This window comes from Erpetoichthys calabaricus, chromosome 11 (assembly GCF_900747795.2).
Source record: "Erpetoichthys calabaricus chromosome 11, fErpCal1.3, whole genome shotgun sequence".
Taxonomy (NCBI): Eukaryota; Metazoa; Chordata; class Cladistia; order Polypteriformes; family Polypteridae; genus Erpetoichthys; species Erpetoichthys calabaricus.
The window spans coordinates 65,671,496-65,697,407 of record NC_041404.2 but is presented as its reverse complement, the minus strand read 5'-3'; the positions used below and the strand labels follow the sequence as shown (position 1 = coordinate 65,697,407).

Here is a 25,912-nt window from a genome sequence, read left to right as displayed (position 1 = left end):
CCACTTGGTGGAAAGACTAATGTCGTAGCCACTCTGCCTTACTCAGTATATGTTTCTGTATTAATATCTTCTGTTAAAAACTGCCATCCTGTCTAGGCCTGGTTCCTGACCTGAGGATAGAAATGTAATAATAGCTTGTGGTCCCCTTTCGGCCATTTACTAGAAATTGCTGCTTCTGTAAATGGAGGATGAGGGGCCAGGATGAGTGTAAACACTGTAATCAAGGTGAATGTCCAGAAGAGAGTAGTTGCTTTAAGCCTTGTGATGGACTGCCTAGTGGACAAATGAATTGCAAGCTGAAAAGGGTCACAAAAGACAGAGGTGGAGCCTTAGAGAGAAAGAAAAGCCAGAACTAGTACTGCTGAAATGATGCTAAAAAAAGGACACCAACACCTCCAATAAGGAAATAACCCGCGCGTGCATTATAGCTGCCTTGGAATATGTAAAGACAGGAATGCCTGCACAAGATGCAAACAGAGCAGATGCATGTAAGATTAGAAAAAGACCACAAGGTAACCGACCAAGGAGAGTAAACACTGGCAGGTATCTTTAAGAGGATGGGCAAAAAGTGGTATGTGGTCATTCCAAAGAAACTGAAGTCTATGGTGGAATGGACATTGGGGCAACTATAGTGTTCTTGGTATTGCTTTGGCAAAAACCATGACACTGGAAGTGACCAGCGATCAGACTATTGAAGTCTATTGAAACATAATGGTTAGGTGATTTGAGCTGAAAGTTCTTCTGATGAAAAGAAACCAAAAAATATATTTTACTCCCAGCTTTAAAAAAATGTTATTGTTAGGACCTGCTTTCCTTTTCCTTCTGTTGAAATGATAGTCCCTGCCCTGGTACTGTGTCACCCTTTTTTGCTAGTAATTTTTTTTTCTTGTTCTTTATTTTGCCTTATACAATTTCTTGTATTAAGAATTTGTTCGTTTTCGCATACCCTTTGGGGTCAGAGCGCAGGGTCAGCCATTGTACTGCACCCCTGGAGCAATTACAGGTTAAGGGTCTTGCTCAAGGGCCCAGCAGAGTAGGATCTCTTTTGGCAGTGATGGGCATTCGAACCGGCAACCTTCTGAATACCAGCACAGATCCTTAGCCTCAGAGCCTTTGTCTACAAAGCTGCTCATCACAGCTTATATTGAGGACCCTTACATTATAATAAAATAAAGGATGAAATCTTAGATATAGGATCAGTCGGTTTCAAAGTTAAGAGTATTATTTATAGTCCTTTCAGTAAATGACTATTGTCACCATCCAATATTTATACATAGAATAAGCCTATGTTTACCGGTGAAGAATAATAATTTTATATTATATATCCTGAATTTACAAATCTATACAAAAAATCAAGACATCTTTTCCACTTCACTCCCTCATCTACTTTTCCAAAAGTTCAGGGCAATTTCTTCAAAGACCAAGAGTTTGAGGGTTAACAGAGAAGAGAATGGCTGGAAATGTCTAGTGTGTGTGGTTATCCATTTGATTGCCAATAGATATCAAGGTTAACTGTAAAGTGTGTACATATCTGAAATAGTGGAAGTATTACAAATATAATCTAGGCTAATTTTTAATATGCCTGTCCTGCTTCAAAACTTCTGTTATAATCCCAGCTTGCTGACTCTGTGTGTGTGTGTGTGTGTGTGTGTGTGTGTGTGTGTGTGTGTGTGTGTGGAATCTGCAAATTTCCCACATGTCTGTGTGGGCTTTCACTGTGTATTTCAGTTTTTCTTCTGTATCACACAAATCCAGGTTATGCTAACTGGTGACTAAGTTAGCCCCATGTTGAGTGAGTGTGAATATGTGCATGATTGTGTCTTTCAGGGAACTGGCACATTTAAAGAGATGACCCTTGCGTGAGTCCTGTGCTGCCACAATTGGCACCAACTTGTGCATTTCTGTTCAAGTCTGGTATGATAATGGATAAATAGACACTCCTTAATACAACCATCTACTTTTTCAAGCCACTTTGTCTAGTAAACAGTTATGATGATTTGGAGTCTATCCCTGCAGCCTCAGGTGTATGGTAGAAACAATCCTTGGATAGGACACCAGTCCACACTATTCACAATTTTATACTGTTTAATATAGTGCATGCTATATAAAGAATTATTCATTATCTTTTCACAATTCTGAGCAAAATATTTAAAAACAGAGAGATACAGTATATTGTGCTCCACAATAAAATTAAGAACATGATGGTAGCTTATTATAAAAGTACACAAATAATTTGGCACTGTGAGAATACTCTGTGTGACATGTTAGCACACGAGTTAAGTTCCTTCAGTTATTATGCTCCACTGGCTATGGTTCCCCTCAGTTCAGAGTTTTTCACTACTTAAACACTATACAGAACAGATCCTTGTATGAAGTGTGCATTATATGCCAGAAAAGCCTCTTCTGCAAACTGCAACATTTTACTTACCTAAGATAAAAAGTCAGATAAGTGATTTAAAAATGTCAAACATTCATGCTAAATGCAGGTAGTCAGAAATGATTAAGAAAAGTGAATAAAACAATCACTCTCATGTTATAGGATAACTGCGTCATCAATTTTCATTTTGCTCAGCACATTCCAAAGTATTTCTGTTATCTTTCAGGTCATTCATGGTGTTAAATGATCTCCACAGCTACTCAGTCTCAGCCTGTAAGCCCCTCAGAGCTCTTTATGCTCCACTATAAATCAGCATTCGTTTTATTCCACAAGTCTTGGCAGTCAAAGGACACCAACATGGGTCACTAGGGGGAGACTGGAGAATGCAAATGCGATCATTCAGTTGATTTTCATGGATTCTCAGAAAACATTAGTAAAAAAACATCACAGAGTTGCTAGATGGTAAGTACAAAGCACATAAAAGAAAATGTGCAATCAGATGCAGACAAATATAGTTTTATAAAAAAAAAAATGCCAGTTCCAAAGTCTCTCCTAAAACTAGCTCATCTCAGCATTTAACAAAGCCATTATCTGCTATATGCTATCCTGATAGCTAATTAGTGCATACATCTTGAATCAAACTGGCCAACAGTTTATCTCATAACGAAAAATTTGAATTAAAGTAAACACAGTGTAATGGTAGCTTAATATAGACAAACTTGAATCTTCTAAATACTAAGTTCTAATGCAAATAATAAATGTGAATTATGATAATGTGGAATGCCGGCAGTCTGCTGCAATACACATAGCCTTAGGAGGGTTAATCATCAGTCCATAGTACCCATCAGAGAGGGGCACTGCATGAATACCAGAAATAAGCTGGACCCATGAAAAAATGGTTCATTTGACAAATGACAGTTTAAGCCTGCTAAAAAAAACAGCCGTATTTTTAAAACAAACCAAAAGAATTTCATTATGCACCCAAAATATCTTTCACTAGAACACAGTATAAAAAACCGCTTAGAAAACATGCCAGGTTAGGGCTTCAGGTGGCAAAAAACAAATTTAAGAACAGTAACATAGTAATGCAAAGTAATGTACAGATGTCACAAAACTGGGCAATCATTATCTTACTTTTGGTCCGTCTTAAAGGTGATTGCAACTGGGTGAAGGGAGCTAACACAATGTTCAGAATCACTTAGCAGCTTTTTGAATTTATTTAGTTTGTTTCTTTAACCTTCTCTCTCCCTCCTCTCTATCTCTGTAATTTCACTTTCCTCTAGCTTTGTTAGATATGAAATGCTGATAAAGCCACCATCTACTCCTTTGCTTAAGGGCTTATATACCTGAGGCCACAGAGAGATGTATTTGGAGGGTTGCCTGCGGGGATAGCTGCACTACAGCCCCTGACCTGTTCCCTAAAGATGTTACAGGGGAAAATTTAGGCTTCCTCACAGATAAGATGCAGGTACTTTCATGCACAGGCCTGTGTTTACAGGCACAGGAACATCATTGCTTCTGTTGATTTTTACAGCTAAACTGCACAAATTCCTCTAAGGCTGCCAGCTCCACGAAAATACCAAGGCATACTTCACTTGGAAGTATTTTACGGCCATCCAGATTCAAACTGAATGTTGGGCACAAATACTGAGAATTATATTTTGGGTGCTTTCACTCTGAGTTTAATCACTCCATACCCTAATATTAACATAAACTGAGACAACATAGAATCATCACAATTTCATTGGCAGACACTTTTCAATGAAGGCCACATCTTATACATAAACAAATTGACATTACTGAAAAAAAAATCATCCATTCAACCATCTGACTGTTTTCACACCCCCTTAATAGTCATGGAGTGTTGGATCCTATCCTGGCAGCATAAAGAACAACACAGGAAATCTTGGAACATGAGAGAGCATCGTCATGATGGTGGTTCTCTCAAGTCCATTCATTGCATTCCAGGTGCGTGAGGTCTGAAATTTCACCAAATGTAGTACACACAGGTGCATATGTTGTGCCTGTTTAATCCATTTAATACAGCATTTCAAAAAGAGTAACATCTTTATTTAAAGCTGGTGAGATTTATTTTTTCTTAAAAAAACTTAAACATTACTTTGGACTGGTGCAGACACAGACAGCACTGGTATGCCAGTATGACAACTCCATCCACCTATAGGAGGCATTGCTATTGGAACTGCTGCTGCCTCTGTTTAATTAATCACTTACAATATAGCAACCATGTACCAGCAAAACATTTTTATAACAAATCATATGAAAGCAAGCACTTTATACTTTTTCTCTTAAATAGATGTAATTGTTCTTCTACAGCCTAGGCAGATGTTCATAAGTGAAGTCTGCTACAGCCTCAATCTTAAGGGCAAGTGAGTCACTGATTCTCTTTTGCCAGCAGATGGCAAAGCTTTAGCAAAAAAATAAGTAAGCAGTAAACACATCTCAATAATATCTTCATTTTGTGTGATTTGTTTATCACACTATCTGGCTGACATTTTATTATCACTGATGGCGGTATTCACACCTATTTTAAATGGCTCCTTCTGTGAAGCTCCAGTGATCTTTTCTCTACCTTTTCCACTTCTTGCACATTCATGCCACTGGCTCTGCCACACACCACTCACTTGCAGTCAGAGGCAACACTATCTGCACTTGCTTTTCCCTCCTCTGAGTCGATCCAGACCAGGATAATTCCCAACTCTCACCTGCAACGGATTAAAGAATAGCTGCAGACCTTATAAGAGTCACATGTACTGCTCTTTAAAGTGTGTGATCCTATCTCTCACTTTCTCTCACACTCAAACACACACAAACACACACACACATACCATCAGTATGACTCCTTTTATGGCTGAACTCTCAGGATGAACGCACCCCTTTTAATAGTCTCCAGACACAAAGCCCACCACGATATTCAAAAGCCATTGGTTACAGAATATACAATATGCTATATTTTCAGCATTAAAAAAATATACTGTATATATATGCAGTACTGTGCAAAAGTTTTAGGCAGGTGTGAAAAAATGCTGTAAACAAAGAATGCTTTCAAAAATGGAAGTGTTAATCTTTTATTTTCATCAATCAATAAAATGCAGTGAATGAACAAAAGATATTTGGTGTGACCACCCTTTGCCTTCAAAATAGCATCAATTCTTCTAGGTACACTTGCACACAGTTTTTGAAGGAACTCATCTGGTAGGTTGTTCCAAACATCTTGGAGAACTAACCACAGATCTTCTGTGGATGTAGGCTTCCTCACATCCTTCTGTCTCTTCATGTAATCCCAGACACACTCGATGATGTTGAGATCAGGGCTATGTGGGGGCCATACCATCACTTCCAGGACTTCTTGTTCTTCTTTACGCTGAAGATAGTTCTTAATTAATGACTTTGGCTGTATGTTTGGGGTCATTGTCCTGCTGCAGAATTAATTTGGGGCCAATTATGCGCCTCCCTGATGGTATTGCATGATGGATAAGTATCTGCCTGTATTTCTCAGCATTGAGAACACCATTAATCCTGACCAAATCTCCAACTCCATTTGCAGAAATGCAGCCCCAAACGTTCAAGGAATCTCCACAATGCTTCACTGCTGCCTGCAGACACTCATTATTGTACCGCTTTCCAGCCTTTCGACGAACAAACTGCCTTCTGCTACAGCCAAATATTTCAAATTTTGACTCATCAGTCCAGAGCACCTGCTGCCATTTTTCTGCACCCCAGTTCCTATGTTTTCGTGCATACTTGAGTCGCTTTGCCTTGTTTCTACGTCGGAGGTATGGCTTTTTGGCTGCAACTCTTCCATGAAGACCACTTCTGGCCAGACTTTTCCAGACAGTAGATGGGTGTACCTGGGTCCCACTGGTTTCTGCCAGTTCTGAGGTGATGGCACTGCTGGACGTCTTCTGATTTCGAAGGGTAATAAGCTTGATGTGTCTTTCATCTGCTGCACTAAGTTTCCTTGGCCGACCACTGCGTCTACGATCCTCAACGTTGCCTGTTTCTTTGTGCTTCTTCAAAAGAGCTTGAACAGCACATCTTGAAACCCCAGTCTGCTTTGAAATCTTTGTCTGGGAGAGACCTTGCTGATGCAGTATAACTACCTTGTGTCTTGTTGCTGCGCTCAATCTTGCCATGACATGAAACTGTCTTCCACAACCTCACCTTGGTAGCAGAGTTTGGCTGTTCCTCACCCAGTTTTAAGCCTCCTACACAGCTGTTTCTGTTCCAGTTAATGACTGTGTTTCAACCTACGTGTGACATTGATGACCATTAGCACCTGTTTGGTATAATTGGTTGATCATACACCTGACTATAATCCTACAAAATCCCTGACTTTGTGCAAGTGTACCTATAAGAATTGATGCTGTTTTGAAGGCAAAGGGTCGTCACACCAAGTATCTTTTGTTCATTCACTGCATTTTATTGATTGATGAAAATAAATGATTAACACTTCCATTTTTGAAAGCATTCTTTGTTTACAGCATTTTTTCACACCTGCCTAAAACTTTTGAACAGTACTGCATATATATAGTATATCATTCATTATATAGTATAATACTATATATATAATATATGTGCGTATGTGTGTGTCTGTGTGCGTCTGTGTGCGTCTGTGTGTCTGTTTGAAAACAATTGTAATATAGCTCTGTAACTATAGAGGGCCCTATACACAGACAATATACTGAATAATGTGTGCTTGTTTAAAACTATAATTTTATAATTTATTGGCCCCTATTGCAGTGCGCAAAACACCAGTTGTCAACATTTTCAAAATGCATTCTTCTATTTTTTAACCTGCCTACCCAAAGCAATCCCCATTAGGAAGCTATATTGACACTGGTAGAATAACTAGAAGAGCATGGAAACTCCTATACAGTACGTGACAGGTGGGATTCTAATTAGCCTATGAGGCGAACTATTATGCCACCTTGATAGAGTTTAAGAAAAAGTTAGTAGACACAGATGCAACAGTTGAGAAACACAGCCCAAACTGTTAGTATGCATCTACTCCTTTACACACCCTGCAGTTATGAGATATTTATTTGGTAATTACTTGCTGAGCAATTCTCAACAGGTCCAGAATTGTTAGTTCATTGATTAAAACTGATAACCCAGTGGAGCATATCAGTTAAGCTGACTGAACAGCCTGAATGCCAGCCAGATAGCTGCTGTGCTGACAATCATGGGTTTAAGACAGCTTTGCAGATGCCACCAATTGTTTCACAAGATCAAAGCACAGCAAGTTTCCACAGAGGCCATTTAGATTTATTGGAAATGATTTCTTGGCATGAAGCTACACATACGAACTAAAGTCAAGAAAATGTTACATTTATATTTTACAATTCTGTCATATTTGCAAAGTAAATAGTGCTGCTGCCTTAATATATTAAATGTGACTATTGGTTCAATCACTGACTGTGTGGGATTTACACATTCTCCTTGTGTTCATATGAGGTTTTTCCAGACAATTTGTATTTCTCACAGATTTTAGTAGAATCACGTGTTAAGATAGCTGGTGACTCCAGACTGGCATGGAGGGAATGAGTGGGCACAGGTATGCTACCCGTTATGCAATTACATTACATGTCTGGTTAGTTTCCTGCATTGTAACTTATTTTCCTAGGATAGCCTCGACCTCTTGTGGTACTGTAATAAAAAGTAGGCTCGAGAATATAGATTAGATGGATTTTTGTTATACTGTACAATGGCCATTTTTCTCTGAGTTCTACCTCTAAAAGACATGTAATATGTAAATTGGTGACTTTAAACTGGGCCCCCATGAGTGAGTGTGAGTGTATGCATGAGTGTGCCTTCTACCCAGTTCAGTGAGGCTAGGTTTAGGCTGTCTTGGCTATCCTATACAAGATTATACAAATTTGAAGATGAACACAGAAATGTACAGCACAATAACCCCATATGTCTTTACTGGGTTGTAAAATATTAGTACCTGTAGGAAATATTTTTTAGTGTCCACTATAGTTTTAAAATGACTTGGTGGCACTGTGATTAGAAATAATGCATCACAGCTCTAGGGCCCTGAACTTAAATTTCAGCACAGTCCCTATGAATTTTACACTTTCCCTATGAGTGTTCACATGGGTTTTTCTACAGGGATGTCAGTTTTCTTCCCATATACTGAAGACATGCAGCTTATGTTCACAGGCAACTATAAATTGGTCTAGTGTTAGCAGGCCACAGTATGCCCTGGTACCCAATCCATAGATGGTTTCTGTCTTGCACCTAATGCAATCAGGATAGGCTCCAATAACCTCAGACTTTGTTTTAGAATAATACATTTTTGTTTCAGGTCAAGAAAAAATGAGTGGGATGCTGATTACTGAGACTCTAAAGCTTCTTAGCCCACCAGGGCAGGCAACCCTACCATGCTGTAGTTAATCTGGTTCAACTAATCCACTTTCCACTTCTTCTTATAGGTTTCCTTAATGTTACACTTTTATGTTTCAAAGTTAAATGCCAAGAGGTGGTGAGCTGCAAGCTGACAGCCTTGGTCAATTTGTATTATTTCTGTGGTCCCTGCAATCTTTGTAGACATAAGCCTAATCAATTTATTGGATCAGATGTCCCTGTTGAACTAACCATTAGTGAACCACAGAGGACAAAAGCCATTTCAGCTAAAAATGCCTCAAGCGTCTTACAGACTGAAAGACGTGTGACTTAATAAAAGACAACTCACAAAGTGCTATGGCATTTTTCTCCTTTCTCCACAGTCTCAGAGTTACTTACCTGGAAGAAGTTCTATGATGCCACGCTCACTCCATTCAGTGACTTGACCTTCCCACAGAACACACCTTGATCTACCTTTGACCACATGACAGCTACCTCACTTTTTTGCATTATTGTACTATAGGTGCAGCATCTTCATCACAATAAATAGCATTTTGCCCACTTGAGACCCCACTCTTTTAATCTATTTTATCTTTTTTATATTCCTCTTTAATCCAATTAATGCATGCATTAAAATTAATTATCACCTTAGAATCATTACATTTGCTATGCTACTTACCAAGTTTTTTTTTACTTCTGTCAAAATTTAAATATAGCAGAATTATTAGTAGACCTAATAGTAGAATTGCCCACCTTGTCTTTTTCTAACAATGCACTGCACATGTTTTGCCATATTGAAATGTATATTTGAGACATAATAGTTTAAGGTGATGAAACATTCATCCCTTCATTTAGTAAAAACAATTCAATGTAAAGCCAACAGTGCCATCAAAGACTCATGAGAATTGACTTTTCACCCATCATGTCTTTTTACCAGGTACTATGCAACTAACCTACATTGGCATCACCACTATTATACAGGAAAAGCTGTGTATTTATTTTTGAGCCGTTTTTCCAGGTTAGTGAGTGTCCAATATCAGTTTAATAAACAGTCAAGGCCATCATGCTAGCAGACTGAGCAGGGAGGTTCTGCAATGAGTGTCTTAAGTACCCTGATGCTGTAAAAATCCCTCTGGTCATACTCTGTTTTCAAAGCATACCAAAAACAAACTATTTTAATTGATCCTTAGAAATACAATGAATATTGCATAATTCATTTTGGTAAATGGCTGTTTATTCTATGATAAATACCATCTAAATGGGTGCTGCCCCATACTTTATCAAAACCTTTAGTACATTTACTGTTTCTGTACAATGGGTATAGCCAAGCCATCTAAATAAAATCATAGTAGAGTACGTGGCAAATGTACATATTTTGTTTCCAAACCACTTCTTCATAAGTGGCTAAATGAACATTTCAACAGGCAGTTGAAACACAATGCATGTTTTATATGGCAAACATACTGCTATATTTGGGCAGTACTTTGTTGGCTAGTCTTTTAATTTTTTCAATGTAAACAATGCACTCTTTTCAAATATATCACCTTTCCCTGTGTCAGTCTGACCCAGTCTTAAAGTATTGTGCAAACACTATCATCGGTGACATTGGGAGAGTGGGGATGGGGTCTATTGGCAATTAGAGCTTGATCACAAAAATCTCTGAAGATGAGCCCATGCCATCTATCTATCTATCTATCTATCTATCTATCTATCTATCTATCTATCTATCTATCTATCTATCTATCTATCTATCTATCTATCTATCTATCTATCTATCTATCTATCTATCTATCTATCTATCTATCTATCTATCTATCTATCTATCTATCTATCTATCTATCTATCTATCTATATAAGGAAGGGCAGAGCAGACTGTTTTTTTCTTAGAGGGCCACACTCCTTTAATGAGGGTAGTGACCTCCTTTACATATTCTACAACTCTGTGATGGCCAGTGCAATTTTCTATGTTGTTCTGTGTTGGGCTGGTCCTTCATTTTTTGAGAGGCCCACCAAATCAACAAACTGATTAAGAAGTTATGGAGCACATGCTCAGCCTACTGGAGGAAGTATTAGTGGAGAGAATGCAGACAAAACCGATGAACATCATTAAAAATGCTGCACATTCTCTCTCTGACACACTGAGTACTTTTAGCCAGCAAATCATTCAACCATTTAAGAAATGTAACTGGGGTTCCTTTATACCAACAGCAATATGCTTGTATAATGCCTGACAATGACTGTAACTGCCAAGTCACAAGTTTTCTTTCTTTTTAGTTACTCTAGTTACTCTTGTTTATATTTGAGATGGATTTTTCTCACAGTTTGTAAGGCTTGTTGACTCAAGTCAGTTACACTGTAGCAGCTCAATGAACAGCCCTGTCTCTTTTTCTTTTCACTCTGCACACCTTGTATGGTAAATATGACACTAGGTCATGTCACTTGCAGAAATTCTCTGATAATTCTGCCACTAATGTGGTGTATTGACAAGGGAATGAGACAAAGTACAGACGTCAGCTGAAGAACTTTGTTTCCTGGTGAAAATAGAATTGCTTGCAACTAAGCATCAGCAAAATTAAGGAACTAGTTATTGAATTTCATCACACCAAAGAGCCTCAATATCCAGTCACTATTCAGGGAGTGAAAGTGGAGGGGTTGCACTGTTACAGATATGTGGGGGTTCATATCAATGACAGGCTGGTCTGATCTAATAATACTAAGGAATTATATAAGGAAGGGCAGAGCAGACTCTTTTTTTCTTAGAGGACTGCACTTCTTTAATGTGGGTAATGACCTCCTTTTCATATTCTTTAACTCTGTGATGGCCAGTGTGATTTTTCCATGTTGTACTGTGTTGGGCTGGTCCTTCATTTCAAGAGAGGCCCACCAAATCAACAAGCTGATTAAGAAGGCAAGCTCAGCTATGGAGCACATGCTCAGCCTACTGGAGGTAATAGTGGAGGAGAAAATGAAGACGAAACCAATCAGCATTATAAAAAAATGCTGCACATCCTGTCCACTGCACACTAGCACTGTGGAAATTAAGCTGTGCTAACCCCTAACAGGAGCAGCCGAAAGAAGAAGAAGATCATATTATGTGTTTATTTTGTAAACAGCAAAATTTCCCCTTGGGACAAATACATATCTATCTATCTATCTATCTATCTATCTATCTATCTATCTATCTATCTATCTATCTATCTATCTATCTATCTATCTATCTATCTATCTATCTATCTATCTATCTATCTATCTATCTATCTATCTATCTATCTATCTATCTATCTACATGCTCCCGCATATATTTTTTTTACAGCTAATGACAGCATACGTTAAAATGTGCCTAAGGTTGTTTGACAAAAGAAAAAAAAAATGGAACATTTGAGATGCTCCTTTGAATAGGATGTGCAAACTGCTGACTTCAGTTGCCTACCTCTACATCAATTCATTTTCTGTCTTGTTAAGTATTAGCCCATGAGCCAAGTGAGATGAAGAGTAGCGTAAAGCAATCAAATCTCCATTATTTTTTATAGCCCCCTTTCATAGTGAGAGCTGGCTGCATAGGCTTTATTTAGATGGAACACTTGCAGGTTAAATAATGTTTTCAGTGAAATGTGACAGAGAATTAACCCGTTTCTTTATTTATTAGGCTACAATGCCTACCTGTTAGGTAAGACTGACTGCACTTAAATATGAATGAGCTGGTTATGATCCAGTTTTTTCCACATTTACACGTTTTACCCAAACAGACTGGTAAAGAAAAAAAATACACACACTCCTGAATCTGTCAAGCTCTTTAGTGGTACCATGACTACCATCATGCACAAGAGGCAGCACATTGACTTCTAAATTTCAGTTTTGGTATCTGGTATGCAAGAAAATCAATCAAGCCCTGTTTTATGTTGAAACTGAAAAAAATAGAAGTTACAATATCATAATGGCTTAGCTGAGTTCTGCTAAATTTGGCATGCAATTTGATTATGGGACCTTCACAAATCATCAAAGGTTCAACACAGTATCTGTAGAAACAATAAAGCAATGGTGGAACTTTTGGTGGATGAGCCTACCTTATTCTGTGTGAAAAGCAAATCCTTCATTAAAGTTTGTTTGAGTAATGAATATTACACAACGTTTACATCAACCACTATTTCAGTCAGCAGAGGAGTCAGATCATTGGTATGTGTGACAGTTGCGTGTCTGTCTGAAATATTACAGAATAAAATGGCTAAGGGGGGTAGATGCAGGACATACAGAAAGACAACAAACAAAGAAGGCACTTAAACAGCAACACAATTACAGTTACTGAGAGTTACTGATTTACTGACTTGCCTGCTGGGTCCCCTGACCAGAAATGTGTCAAACATGTCTAGGATATTGTGATAAATACGGCATAACTGAACAAGAATTTACAGACTTGAAATGACAAGGAAAAATATTTAAAACCTCGAAGACTCAATGCCATGTTGTGTTCATAAGTGATCATACTTACTCAATTTCTTGCAGTAAAACTTTGAAAACCTGTTTCACAACTTTGTGTATGTTATCATTTGTACTACATTTCATGGAAATCAGAGGACAATTTTATGACATAGAAGTTTCAGATTTTGTTAAAGGTATATGCCAGGAATGTGTGTATGTTACTACAATGTTATCAGATATTCTGCATTAGAAATCTGAAAATTCAGGCACTAATGATACTTTATCTGTCAGGCGCAGTCCAATTAGACATGCTCACAAAATAAGGGGTGTGAAGAGTTTGGCAAAAAAAAGCCCAGCTTCAAGACTTCAGTATGGCACACTGCCCTGTAAACTGCGGCTATCGGTGTGATCTCAGGGTGCAGATGTAGATAACAAAAGGTAAAATACATATCTTTATTTAGAAGTGAGTTATTCAGAAAAATACTCAATAGCAAAAAACAATTGTTCTGGATAAGAACTGTAGTCCAACACTCTAAATAAGGCAGGTCAAAAAAACACTGGTAATAAAACACTAAAATGCTAAAAGGGATTGAATGGTGAAGTCCCTAAATACACAAAGCTAAAACAACAGCACCCTCTGACATCTCCCCCACTCCATTTTATTTCTTCCTGCCCATCCCATCATGTGACTGCTATGTACTTGTATTAAGTGCTGCATAGCAACAAACACAAAAGGAAGCACAAACAGTAGAGAAAAAAGAAGGACTGGGGTGGAACCCCAGATGATTTCTCACGTTATGCTAATAATGCGCAGCATTTTCGCTGTTGCTAAACTAGATATCCAAAGAGTAAACGGGACATGTCATCTCCACAATAAAAAAAAATACCTTGACACTGTTATAAATTACTTCACAGTGCTATTGTAAATGTCACAGCAGTGTTTTTGTCTCATTTCCAGAATGGTTCCATTGTTTTAGCAGGCACCAAATATTTTTAAAATTCTCTGGTTTGCAGTTTCTGCCTTCTGCTCTATATATAACATAGGGCTTTACATCAGATGACTTACTATTGTTCAAAGAACGTTTGTAATCTGTTCCTTTATACTAGTCCATCTTCTGATTATTTTGGCACATGTTAAAGGATGTTTCATTCAATCAATAAATCAATGGAACTTAACCAAACAATCTCATTCTACAACACGACTGTTTCATTTGCTGTAGCACCCACTGGGTGTCCAGGAACCTTGGTTAGTAGAGTTCACTCTTAAACTAAACTTCTTGCACATACTGTATATTTTATGATTGTCCAAACCTTTAAAGAACATGATTAGCAAGACCAGTTAGAAGTTTTGGTATTATCTCATCAACTTTTTTCCATGGCTTAAATGTCTTGTGCAATGAGGAAAGTATATTCATATCAGGCATTATTACTCCAGGATCAGTGGTGGAACTGTACCACATGAACACATGATTGTACACTGGTAATCACAAATATGCCTGTTTATATGACAGGATGTGGCCTAGCAGGTTGGGCGGTACCTTTTTAAAACAAAACAACAGAAAGCACAAGCTGAAAATGCTGCATACATTTCAAACAAGCATATTGGAAAGCATAAAATGTGCATGAGATAATCAGTGACAAGACAAGGAAGGAATATGTGCATTGTGTCTGCAGTTAAAAATCGCTTGGGGTTTAGTGTTCCTTCCCTAGAATAAGTACAACTGCTCTGCAGCCTGCTAAACAAATCATGTTTACACAGGATAGAGGAAGCCACTACAGGCCCAATCTCTGATTACTTTGTACAGAGCCTTACATTTATCATCTTCTCTAAAAGACTTGGAAAGCACACTGAACTAAAAACAATGAAACAGTTTAACACATGCATTAAAAGAAAGGAATAACTGCATGTCTTGTTTAAAGTAAAGATGAGGATGATCATTTCTGAATGCAAAAATTGAGTTCTCAGCCTAAATCTGAACATGCAGAAGTAGCTGTGGGGTAAATTTAGGAATCTAGGACAGAAGGTGGCATAATGCAGCATGTTCACTGACAGCAGCATGTCAGTGTTTCGGAGCTACAAGAAGGGTACTTGTTTAATTGCAGTGCTTAGCTGGTGAGTGACACAGTATTCGACAGGATTCGATCATTTAGTCAGATAAAAAGTTGCCACATTACATTTGGTATTCTACCTGTCAGGGTGTCAATCCTGGTAATTTAGATTTTCTGCAGTCTGACAAAAATGTTGAAATCATAAAGCTATTGAATGAGTGGCCAGATTCTGTTGCTGCTGAGCCAGAGAATGAAAATTAACTGTAAAGAAGTACCATAGGTGATAGAAAAAAAAAACTTTAACACACCTATTTTCCTAACCTATGTATTCCAATACAGGCTATTGGTGGGTCAAGGCCTATTTAAATAAATTCATTATCTTCCTAGATTATTGTAAAATGACAAGTATTTATTTCTAGGATCACTGGTGAACACACATGCAGCGATAATGCAGTACATGCTACAACGACACAGTGCACACCATTTAGTGAATTAAGAAACAGTAAATGATCTGAGTAGCATCAGACACAAAGAAGTATCAGTCCTGAATGGGCGTCAGTCCATCACAAGGGCACACTCTCCCCATGCTTACTTGTAATGAACTTCTCCAGAATTGCCAGTTGTCTTTGGGATATGGATAAAAACCAGACTAAACTCACACACACATGATTAGAACATGCAGACACCACAAAGAATTTGGAGTGCATGTTTTGGAATTTGAACCAAAAGACAGCAGAGCTGTGTGGTAGCAGTGACAGCACTAAACATTGTGCCGTAATTCCATCCATTTAACAAATGATTTTCAAAATTCACAGTTGTACAATACAGAATAAATTAGCAGGATACAAACTGTCAGTATACAATATAAGAGTTATGAAGTGGGCTGCAGATATCTCCTAGTAATTAAGCCTAATTTAGCCTAAACTAAAATGAGGATCAAAAAAGATTTTTTTTCTCAAAGGGAGCTGACCTGCTCCTGTTTGTCAGATTAGAAATGTTCTGATTGTGTCACTTTGCATTATGTTGCTAGGCTATCAATCGGTAGCATTAAAGATCACACGAAAAGAACATTCTCAAACCGGCTTGATCCAATTCAGGGTTACAGGGTCTGGAGCTTATCTTAACAATATTGGGCAAAAGGCAAGAACTAAACCTGGTTGGGATGCGAGTTCATCCCAGGGCCCATTTTGGTATACACTCACACTCAGACTTACACAGGGACAATTTGAAATCAACATTTTACTTAAAATGTTCATGAAAAAAAAAATGTAGACACCAAGAATATATGCAAATTCCAAACAAACAATGAATGGATATAAATTTCGAACCCTGGACCGTGAGGCAGAAGAGCTAAAAACTAAGCCAGGCAACCAAATTGATTGAATAATTAAACTAATGTCTAAAACAGTCATCCATCTATTTTAATATCTTCTGAAATCAGTCTGTAGGGTTTCAAAGGGTCTGACCCTCTTTTAGTAGCAATGAGCACAAAACAGAAACCAAACTTGGAAGTGGGGGTTGACATTGCAGAGCACACTCGTTCACACACCCATACTCAATTATATTGAAAAAATGTGGCCTTGCTAATGAACTTAATAAACACAATGTTTTGTTATGGTGTGGGTAGTAAATTGCAGTTGCTGAAGAAAAGACCCATGCAGACAGGGAGAATGTGCAAACCACAAACAGAGATAGAATGGGTCAGAATTTGAGCCCAGTATTCTAGATTGGTGGAAGAATTACTGACCACTGTGTAAATAAACAACCTTTATTTTAGAGCTTAGCAGAACCAGACCTGATCCATTCATTGAAGGAGAGACTCACACACAGCTTATCTGGAATCACAAAATAAACTAAGTCTGAGTGAAGTTAGTGGAGACCGGAATGCTGAAGTAAAAATGATAAAAATGTCAAACTCCATACAGACTACAAAAGAAATGGTCCTGTGTTTCTGGAGCTGTAAGACAACAGTGCTAACCCTTACACCACCCTGTACAACATTACATTATGCAAACTAATATTTCCACTCATTCAGTAAAATCCAAAGGTCCACACTTGTTCATACTGCCTATTTGTTCCAAACTCTAATGCATCAGTATATTAGTTTTCATTAGGAAAGTTTAATATGATGTATATACAAATTCATTAAATATTCAAGGTTGCTGACAAATGTGCAAGATATTGCTTTTTTTAACTTGTTATCTCAAAGCATTCAGTAAATGAAAAAGAATCAATTTATCTATGTCTACCTAACATAAGTTCACAACTGACAAGGAACTGACAAATCCCAGCAAAATGGAAAATCTATAAAGATGAAACACTACTTTAATACAGCATGCAACGAGACCCCCTCACACTGAAATGTATAGTGTCACCAGTCAATCTGGCAGTGTATTTCTGAACTGTGTGTGATATTTAGGAATGTGAAAGTACCTCATGCCCACCATGGTGCTGTAAGCCAACAAAAATAATAGTCATCCAACCATTATTCCATTTCCTGAATTTATTTCTTCCAGTACAGGAATAAAGCAGATAATGTTAATCAATGAATACATGTCAGGCTAAATACTCAGTTCAATAGGTAACCTTTGTGAAGGGAGAAATAGCTTGTAAACTCAAATCAGTTTGTAATCAGGTTTTGTGGTGTTGCACACCTTCACATTTTTGGACAATATAGAATTCAAGGCAGTTCAGGTATTGGGACTTGTATAAAGGTGTCCCTATCGGTTTAAGGATGATCTTCAACTGAAGCGCCGACACACCCTGGCCCATTCTTCATTACATAAACCTTCCTTCTCTGGGCATTTGACTGACAAATTAGCTTTCTTCAGAAGTCGTCTGACAACATAAGAAATGTTGCAGCAGCCACTCTATATGGTCAGACACAATTGTTGATTTATGTTTCTTCTGGTTTCCTTGTCTTTTTAGCTACTCCTCTGTCTTTATCTAATAGGCGTGTTGTAATTCCCCTGCTGTGCATCTTGCAAATAGTTTGACAGCTACATATTTCTGCACAGATCATTTACTCACGTCACAAGAGCGGGTGGTGATTGGTGTATTTTCAACATGAAAGCTCACAAAAAATCTCTCCTGAGAAATCTGATGTACATCAACCCCCTTTGATGCATTTAATAAAATTTTGGGTGCCTGCTTGTTTTTAAAGGAATGACCTTTACTTCATATCTTTGTGACTGGGTATGTTGGTGTTACTGTGTTATTAAAGTAAGATGTTTCTGTTGTGCATTTAGCTTTGTGTAAACCTTATCAGTTAATGCTGCCTGGTGGTTTTTGGATTTGAACTTGTTGAGTGAAGCCAAAGCAAATCTGTTTTTCATTACAAGAATCAAATCTACAACATACCTCTATTAGTCAGCCGAAATTTCACCATCAAGGATTAAAACTCATAATATGACATGTTGAGAAAGCAGACAATATTAATGAGTGGCTGCACCAAAAATAACACTAGTTTGTGTTTAAAAGGATGAGGGCTTTGAATGTTTAGATTGCTTCTGGTTCCAGCATTTTCTTTTCTTAGGTATTTACTGACAATCAGTCAGTCAGTCATTTTCCAACCCACTATATCCTAACACAGGCTCACGGGGGTCTGTTGGAGCCAATCCCAGCCAGCACAGGGCGCAAGGCAGGAACAAATCCCTGGGCAGGGTGTCAGCCCATCGCAGAGCACACACACACACCAAGGACAATTTAGGATCACCAATGTACCTAACCAGCATGTCTTTGGACTGTGGGAGGAAACCGGAGCACCCGGAGGAAACCCTCGCAGACACAGGGATAACATGCAAACTCCACACAGGGAGGACCCGGAAAGAGAACCAAGGTCTCCTTACTTCGAGGCAGCAGCGCTACCACTGCGCCATTGTGCCGCTTTACTGACAATGGGACAGTCCAAAAGGATGGCAAGAAATGAGAACTCAGCAGGAGTTTCCATTCTGATCTTTAATCACCAGGTTCTTGTGTCATTGTATCTATCACTTAAAAACTTTACTAAATCTTACATCTCATTATATGAAAAATTGTAGTGAAATAACTAGTATTATTTAAAGTGATAAACACTGAAATATTTAAAGGGTGGGATCTGAAATAATTATGCATTTTTGACAAAAGGTAAAATTTAAAGTATGTGGCTAAAATCCAAAATCATAAAAAATGTAGCTATTGTATATAATAAGCTAAATGTGATGTGATTTGAGCTAAAGGAGGTCAAAATGCTCACCTAAAGAAAACTGGCCATTTTAATACAGGGAGGTGAACAGTGAGCTTGGGAGTTGAGCTGAACTACTGTCTTCACAGAATTATTAGATAAAAAAACAAAAAATGCATAGATAGATAGATAGATAGATAGATAGATAGATAGATAGATAGATAGATAGATAGATAGATAGATAGATAGATAGATAGGGCATGGTCAAATACATTTACATTTTACATTTACATCATTTAGCAGACGCTCTTATCCAGAGCGACTTACAACAGTACATACCTACTGTGCAACAGTCTTAATCAAATTAAGATGTTTCAGATTTTCATTCAAATAGGCACTGATTTTGTTTATTTAATGGTGTTATTTGCTAAACTTGAATTAATCCTTATTAAATTCTTGATTGCTAAATTCATTGTAAAATGAGAATATCAGTAAATTTCACCTGCAAGCATGACTTGGCATGTATACACTTCTGAAGAAACTCTAAAACAAAATATCATTTCCATGTAACATTCTGTACAAAAATGCTGAAGATTGTCTGCCCCCCTTTCCTTCTTTTTACCACATTCTGTAGAGCTACACTGAGAGGAGGAAGAAGTCAGGGAGAGGCACAGCAAAGCCATCATGGGGGTGACAGTGGGGTGGTGAGGATGCTCCTGAACACTTGAGCAATCCTATTTATTTTTCTACAATTTGTTACACTTATGTGTTGCCAACTTAAACATGGGCAAAAGTCATCAAGAAGTACATGTCCTACTAGTTGTACTGTTTGAAGAATGCATAAAAAACATCAGACATTTGACAAACAAGAGAAGATGATTCAGTCCACCACGGTTGTTTGGTTAGGAAATTGCTAAATTGTGCCAGTATCTCAGACTGACAAATTCTTAAAAGCCCAAACTGTTCTACACTACCAAGGTTTTCATTTTGTGTACAAAGTCTTCTGATGTGCCACTTTCAACTGACATATCAGCAAGAGGACACCACCAACTACCGATACAGTACCCTCACACAAAAATATGGCACAGGTTGGCATACTGAAGATGTAAGATTGATTTATTAAACTAATAAATGAAACCAACAATTTTAATTTATTTAGCTCCTTCTGTAATCCCTTAAAACCTGACGTGAAAATGTGGGTTAGAAAAATGAATGGAGTGATTCTTGTATAGTTAAAAGAGCTTTCTCAAGTATGGGGTTCTAGGTAATAGTTTTTTGACTGGTGTGGGGATGGACATGTTTAGTGGTGGCAGAGAGTAGATTCACGTGAGTATAATATGGGTTTTGTGTTTTCTATTAAAATATTTAAACACATATGTATTTATATTTTTATGCATGTGTAAAAAATGATTGTGGATTGTGGTTTTGGCCTGCTCAGGCAGCTGGGCCCACTTTGTTCCCCTTTAGAGATGGCTCTTATAGTCAACACCTTCAATTAACATTATATAAGTACATTTTGTTACAACCTGAGTGCAAACAGATTAGGCAACTTGATCATGCCACACAAAGAAGCAGAGGTAGGAACTGAACTGGCAGCTGATTTGTTTAAATCTCAGTTTACTAAACAGTTAACCAAACTGCACATCTCTGGATCAAAAATGTAAACTGATTGTATTCTGTGAACACACAAGGTTATTTTATTATAATTTCGCCTTTGACATGCTCAGTGAATACTTTAGAAGACATTACCCCCCTCCACTGTGTCTGATTTATGTTAAATTTAACCATGATAAAAGAAAAATGATTTTATTTTAGTATATACAAACAGGAAGTAGCCTATTAGTTAATTTAATGTCCGGCTGAAAGTGCATCTCTGTGATTGAAATAAACGCAGCCCATGAATTTATGTTAAAATTGAAGATTGCAGAATATATGCTAGGCAATCTGGCCCAAAATGCCTGAGAACACCTGATTCCCAAGATGGATTTCTAATGTTTGAAGATGGATTCCAAAAGTTGTCACATTAAAATTCATAAAGCGGAAAAGCCCAATGAGTTGTAAACTGACGGCATTTCTTTCAGTAACCTAAATTTAAAAAATCGACACATTTCGCTGCAGAGGAACCCCGCCCTCGCTTCTCAGTAACACTTAGGCAGGCTCAGACCGCGAGCCTTTTAGTCAGAGCCAAAGGCACCACGAACAAGTGGCTCACGTTTTTGTTGCAGAAATGAAACACAGAGATTTTGCACTCTCGTCTTCTCTCAGACTGTCGCACGCACTTCTTCTGCAGGAGGTGTGATCTCACTGACAACGAAATCAGATCTGTAGAGAGAAATTAGTCAACAGCTCTAAAAAATACTTTGTGACGTATTCAGAGCATAAAGTCGGTGAAATATCAGACGTTTTAGTAAAAGCAAAATAGAAATAACCTACATTTACTTTTGTAGATGTGAGCTAGGTGAAAGTACCGCTTAAATGGAGATTTTTTTAACGCTGAGGCACGGAGGCGCAGTAGTTAACACTGTCTATGTTGACCTTGGAATTTCTATCCATTCCCATGTTAGCTTTCTCGGTGTATTTTGAAGACCCCCCATATTACAAATAGGTTCATAGTAGTTAGCTGGCGACTTATAATTGGACTCTAACCGAGGGTGCGTCTGTCTTCCCACCAAGCAACCCGTCCAGTACTGGTTGGTTCGCATATGATTGGCCTGGGCCCTGAATGCCTCTAATGGATAAAAGCGAATTCATAAATGGCACGCATTCTATTTACGTTAAAGATTTGAGTAACAGCCAGAAAATGCAGCGAAAACCGACATATGCACTGTCTTCTTCTCTGCAGGTCTGGACACACTCAGTTGTAATAGATCCATAATGTTATCTTATTCTTTACATAATCGGTCACTGCTGCAGATTCTTCATTACTCTAGAGCCCTGGGTTCAAATATCAGCCATACAGGTAAAGGTACTATCTACCTTGAACTTGAATATTCTCCCATGTCTACGCCTCTTTCCACAGCTTTTTCTACCACACCGCGAAGATGCTGGCGTCAGGTTAATTGTCCTATAAGGGTGTACGTGGGAGTGTGCGTGAGTGTGCCCCGCGATGGCCTCCACCCCAGTCCAGGGGTTGGCTCCTCCAGTGCCTCCCGCTTCTGTGAGCTTTATTGGTGGTTTGGCTACCGAACACTTAAAAGATAGCTGGATCAACCATTACTAAAAGCACTGAATAATACATATTTCATCTTCATTTCATCGAATGCAACCACACGGAGATATATACATCTAGATTAATAATATCCTATTTTTAAATTAGGACATTATCAATCGTTGCGCAAAAATATTTGCATACATACACACATAAATAAAACACAACTGCACAGTAGACTTTACTAAATCGCAGGGATTGTTTTTCATATCAGGTTTTTACGGCCTTTTAACTTCCACATTTTATGTCAATCTTAAAAATATACTATTATTAAAATAGTTTATATATATTAATTACATTAAGTCGCGACATATTTCACACACGGAGCACTCACAAACAGAATGGGGAGTGATCGACAAGTTTTTTCCTATGAAGAGTCGTAACTAAACCGCAGGACGGTTAGTGGTCTGCATTTGATTTTTAAAATACCACCACCCACTTAAGAAACTCACCGCAGTACGGGACTTGGACCAAGTCTCAAACAAAAGAAAAGTATCCTGCACAAAGTTAAGATTAAAAGATGTTTCATTTATCTAATTGTATTATTTTAAAACGTTTTCAAAGACAGATGTTACTGTATGAGAACAGATCCAGCTTTTCCTCTTGTTAGTTTTTTCGAAAGAATTATATTTAACTGCTGGGGGTCTCTTGGGCTCTCGAAACCGCAAAGTTTAATCATTGTGGTTTTTTCTTTTTTTTTCAGTTTTGGGGAAAAAATCAGCGAAACAACGCCAGTGGGCGCCATCCCCACCTCCGCATAAGCACTAGTGACCACAGCACGAAACTCCCATGTTCACTTCGTACCTTTCTTTGCTAATTAAAACGATGCATCAACTGGATGCAATGCAACAGAAATGAACCACAGGCGTGTTTGGTGCCAGTTGGACCCCCCACGGAAATGTCAGGTTGTAATTTGTGGGCAGCTTACCAACAGACTAACAAAAAACTGGCAGTTGTTAGTTAAAAGAAAAGTCGACTTGCTGGAGTTTGACTTTTATGTGTGTTACAGAGGGACAGCTCACTTTATGAGTGCACAAGTCAAAAGAGCTGCAGAGAAATCTCCACCCATCACTCGTTTTGTTCATGGTAAGGACTGAAGTTAAAAACGCATTTATTTTCCGTAAAATAATAAAAGTTTTTTGCAAACTGGCATACAAAAATGCAGGGTCTAGTTCACAACGCTCTGAAGGAGTTCGACAGTAGAAAGGGAAGGCACATTCATTATTAGACGTCTTTGCCAACATACTCCAGGTGTCTCTGCTCGTTCGGATCCATGCCCACTGTGCCCACTGCTCGCCTGTACAAGCATTTAAGTTATCCTGGGTGGTTTAACCTATCATCTCGTATGTACGTACGTTAAGCCGTTATAATTTCGATTGTCATGCATGAAATATATGCAAAATAAAACATTTCCATAGCTTATATACCGATCACGTTAAAATAAAAAAACAAAAAGTAAATACACCAGAGAACATTCAAAGCAATTTGGTATTAGTAAAGCCGCACCGTTACCTTTATCTCTACAAACAGGTAAAACAAACAACAGCCACCCTAAGTCAACTGTCAAACACACCAAAGTTCCAATACAGACCATTCTGACCCGTAAAGTAGACAAGGAGCTCTTCCCGTGTAAAAATGCCCGACTTACTGGTGACAGGGTGCGCTGGTTCCTGCTTCCCCGGCAGCTTCGCTCTGGGAATGACTTTAAAGTCCTGTCTCCTCTCACGGCAACAGAAAGACACCCTCAGCCTAGCTCTCTCTCTCTCTTTCTCTCTCCCCCTCTCTCTCTCACACACACACTCGCTCCCTCTCTCTCTCTCTCTCTCTCTCTCTCTCTGTCTCTCCCTCTCTCTCTTACCCTAACTCCCTCTCGCTCTGCGCACAGTCTGCCCTTTCGGATAATTTAAAAATCCTTAATTGGTAAAATATCAATGCGAGTTTTATTCCCCCCTTAGTTTAAGAAAGCTGACGCGAGTGGCGACCCCGCCTTTTTCAAGGTATGATGTCACCCCGTTCGGCTCTCACACAAATGCAAAGCGGAACAGAGCTGGAGATGCACACTCTTTTCCTTCACGACTCCCTCACACCCAGCTCGGGCTCTGAGGGTGAAATAAGGTGTGCACTACACCCGCTCTCATGGAGAAGGCAGCAGGGAGTTAAAAGGAGTAGGGGAGGGGGATGTTGCTTGGGTTTACTGCAGGTTTCAGAGACTTGGGGGTGGGGATGTTTTATGTAAGTATGTGGGTTCCAAGTTGCTCCATGCTTTGTTTTAGGGATAGCATTTGTGCGACAGCAGGTTTGGTAAAAGCTTAAGTTCTGTTTAAATTTCAGATAATGTGAGGCAAATTTAAAGTTAGTGTGGCTCTCTGTAAGCAAGTGGTTCCCAGAAAACAAATGATGGAAGCAGCGTACAGAAGGACCATACCTGAAGATGAAACCAAAGTGCATTCTCACGTTTGTTCTAGTAGAGTTCACCTGATGAAAACAGTGGTGAGTGTGGCATTATGCCCAAAGTGCTGCTGAATTCTAAGATCAGCGTGAAACCTGTAAAAGTATATTACTGTTAACATTAGAATTCAGATTTGGGTGGAAACTGGATCTATAGAGTGCAAAGTTAGGATTGAGTTTAGATTAGGATGAAAAAACACTTTTTTTAAAAGTTGCGAAAGTGGTTCTTCAGAAAGATACCATAGTAGAGCCATTTTAGTTCCCACTTTAGTTTGGACTAAAATTATAGGAATGTCAGACTGAGGAGGCAGCTAAAACAATTCAAGAAGACTTGGATATGTTTCAGAACTTGGTGAAGACTTTGAAAATGAAGTGCAACTTTGAAAAGTGCAAAGTGATACATGTTGACAAAAAGAATGTCAATTATACTGTAAATACAAGATGGGATACATTGTCCTAAAGGAAGCAAGCTATGAAAAGGGTTTAGGGGTTTACATTGACACAACATTTTCAATATCTAAGCAATGTGCAGAAGCTATTAAATTGGCAAATACAGTTTTAGGTTATAACAAAAAAAAATGTGGACTATAAATAAAGGGACGTTATATAATGCACTAGTGAGACTGCATCTGGAGTATTGTGTGCAGTTCTGGTCATCATGCTACGAAAAAGACATAGCAGAACTTGAAGCTCTGCAGATATGAGTAACCAAGTGCATCACAGAACTTAAGGACATGTTCTGCTCCGACAAGTACAGATAATTAAACCTGTTTAGTTGCAGCGAGAGGAGATGGTGTGGAGCCTTATTTAGGGTGAATTGTGTACTGGAGGACACCAGTGGAAATTAAGGGGAAGTGCATTTAGAGCTGAAACCAGGAAGCACTTC

The 25,912-nt window shown here is 38.4% G+C and overlaps 1 protein-coding gene across 3 annotated transcripts in view; it reads right to left on the bottom strand.

Moving 5' to 3' along the window:
- flna (filamin A, alpha (actin binding protein 280)) overlaps window positions 1-24,392 on the bottom strand; it is a 106,494-nt gene extending 82,102 nt beyond the window's left edge. For all 3 annotated transcript variants that reach the window (XM_028813244.2, XM_028813246.2, XM_051934280.1), the window contains exon 1: window positions 24,227-24,392. The gene's annotated coding sequence lies outside the window, so the exon portion shown is untranslated. The remainder of the gene's footprint in view (window positions 1-24,226) is intronic.
- Window positions 24,393-25,912: the final 1,520 nt, after the last annotated feature.